Here is a 2,390-nt window from a genome sequence, read left to right as displayed (position 1 = left end):
ATGGGAGAAATTACAAACATAGATTTATGTATTTGGAGAGTGAATCTCAACCACCACTTACATAGGCTAACTTAGCCAAACTGTGCTTTATACTCTTGATAACATGGCACAATGCATCACATTATGTGTAGTTTTCATTAAAAAATATTTATACTAGATAGTTTTTGACATTTTATCATCGTTGTTTTGATTTATTTTTATTACAACACATAATATTACTTAAATATTTGGAAAAAATTTAATTGTAAAATGTAAAATAAATGTGTCCGACACAGCACAATACGACATATCGCGTTTATTTTTTTGGCACATCACAACACGCCGCTTATCAAGACATAGCACGATACACCATAATCTCTAGCACAGCATAATACAACATACGACGTATTAAGCACGTAACTTCGTGGACTGGGCTGTGCTTGGCCATGCTGGGACAGCATGTTTTACACCTCTAGATGGGCCTTTCCGAACCCATGATTACCAACGAGTGGGTTCAAGGGAATAGGTTTCCCCACAACCAGGAGGGTCATGGGCTGAGCCAAGGGTTAACTAACTCTGGTTCTAGCCCCTAAAATCGGTATAACTATAAATACTCTTAGTTTTATCATGTATTAAAGATTTAGCCCATAATAACAAAAAAAAAATTATTAAGCCCCCTCATTTTAAAATTCTGGATCCGCCACTGCAGAGGGTGGGAGGATTAAGGGAAAAAATCCCGATTTTAGTAGATAATTATAAGGGGCGACAAGAGTGCGGGTACCAAACAATGTTTCTGCGAGAACTGGAAAAGCCTAATTTGCCTTTTGTTTTCTTGCTTTTGTTAACTTTTTTTTTTTTTTCCACATGGGTTGTCTTGTCTCTGGAAATGATACTGATACCTAGAACAAGTCTAGCTTTTGTACGTGTTAAAATCATCTGGATTTCCAATGCCGATGCTTGGACAGATGTTTATCTAGTCGCAGTACGTGGGTTCAACGAGAGCACTAGGCAGTTGCTTTATTGAGTTGATCGAAATTCTGAATCTGCTGAATATAATATGTATTCCAACAGCAGCATAAGTATAGAGGTTGGACTGCATCTGCATTGAAGTCATCTCTTGGGAGTTTGCTAAGAGAAAATGTGCAAGCTTAAGAGAGATGGGTCTCCCTTCTTGATCCCTTGTAAAATCCAAAGGTACCTATTTTTACAATCGTTGTTACAATCTTTCTATTGTTATCCTGTTAAATTGGTATCTAATATTACTGGTTGATACAGTAAAATTTTGTGGGATGTTTTTCTTATGTCCCTTAAACAGAACTCCCTCTTGTGGTTTGGTTTATGGCCGCATGATGTTTGCCTGATATAGATTTGTTCTTAAAAAGTTGCAGATTTTAGTTTTTGGCTTGATCGTAGGAAAATAAAATTTGGTGGTGGTTCTTATGTTACTTCTTAAGCGGCGGAGATCACCTATGCCAAAACTTGGATGCGCCGTCTCCATCTACCGATGTAAACCTGAGTTCGGACTTCTTCTATTTACTCTGCAAACTTTTTTTATCTTTTCATCGTTACCAAATTCGAAAATAAAATAGATTAAAATGGAAAGCCACTTCAATTCTTACCATTTACGATGTGCTGCTAGATGGTTCCTTAGATAGATCAGAAGATTCACTCTTTTCTTGTTTATCCTTTGATGAGATCTTAAAGTTCGTCTTGATTACAAGATCAGAAATCAGCGTACACAGATGCAAGTCTGGTATAATAGGTTACTTAAATCATAAAATTCGAAGGTTTCATTCGGTTTTGATATTAAAAAAACAAAAAGAAACATAGAAGATCGTTCTTTAAAAAGAGGTTCGTCCCAACCCGATAGTTAAATATAGGGTGAATTTAGTGTGAGTCTGAGTTTACTGACTCGGTTTATTTTCTCTATCGGGATGATCTATGGGATTTAGCCCGTGTGATATAAATCATTTTTGCAATGAATATGAGAAATTAATTAAGATTATTTGATATTACATGTGTAACAATTATATTTGTGGGTACAGTGTAGAGAGGGTATATCCATGTTTTTGGGTGGACGATCTTCACCTCTAACCAAGTCAGCTTACAAATTTGGTTGCAGCATCTATTTGTATATATGTTCCCTTCGTACTTATTATATAAGCTGAATTTTGGATTTTATTTGTCCCATTGGATAGGAAGAATCGTGTTTCTAAGATAAATCTTTTCACAAATACGCAGATAATTGTGTTGGGAATAAGGCAAAGGGTAAAACGAGAAAAAACATGCTCATATCATAGCACTTATATAGGGGGGATCAGTTCTCTTAAATTAAGAAAAGTTTGAATTTTTAAATTTTTTCATGTTTTTCTCTTATTTATTGATAACATAACTATATATAAATCATAAAC

The 2,390-nt window shown here is 35.1% G+C and overlaps 1 long non-coding RNA gene across 1 annotated transcript; it reads left to right on the top strand.

Moving 5' to 3' along the window:
- Positions 1–885: 885 nt before the first annotated feature.
- On the top strand, positions 886–1,975 carry LOC113342795. The gene is made up of 2 exons (XR_003356845.1): positions 886–1,173; positions 1,368–1,975. It is a non-coding gene; the product is annotated as an uncharacterized LOC113342795 (long non-coding RNA).
- Positions 1,976–2,390: the final 415 nt, after the last annotated feature.

This window comes from Papaver somniferum, unplaced genomic scaffold (genome assembly GCF_003573695.1).
Source record: "Papaver somniferum cultivar HN1 unplaced genomic scaffold, ASM357369v1 unplaced-scaffold_47, whole genome shotgun sequence".
NCBI classification, from domain to species: domain Eukaryota; kingdom Viridiplantae; phylum Streptophyta; class Magnoliopsida; order Ranunculales; family Papaveraceae; genus Papaver; species Papaver somniferum.
Note: the sequence above shows the minus strand (reverse complement) of the source record. Positions and strands in the feature narration are given on the sequence as shown.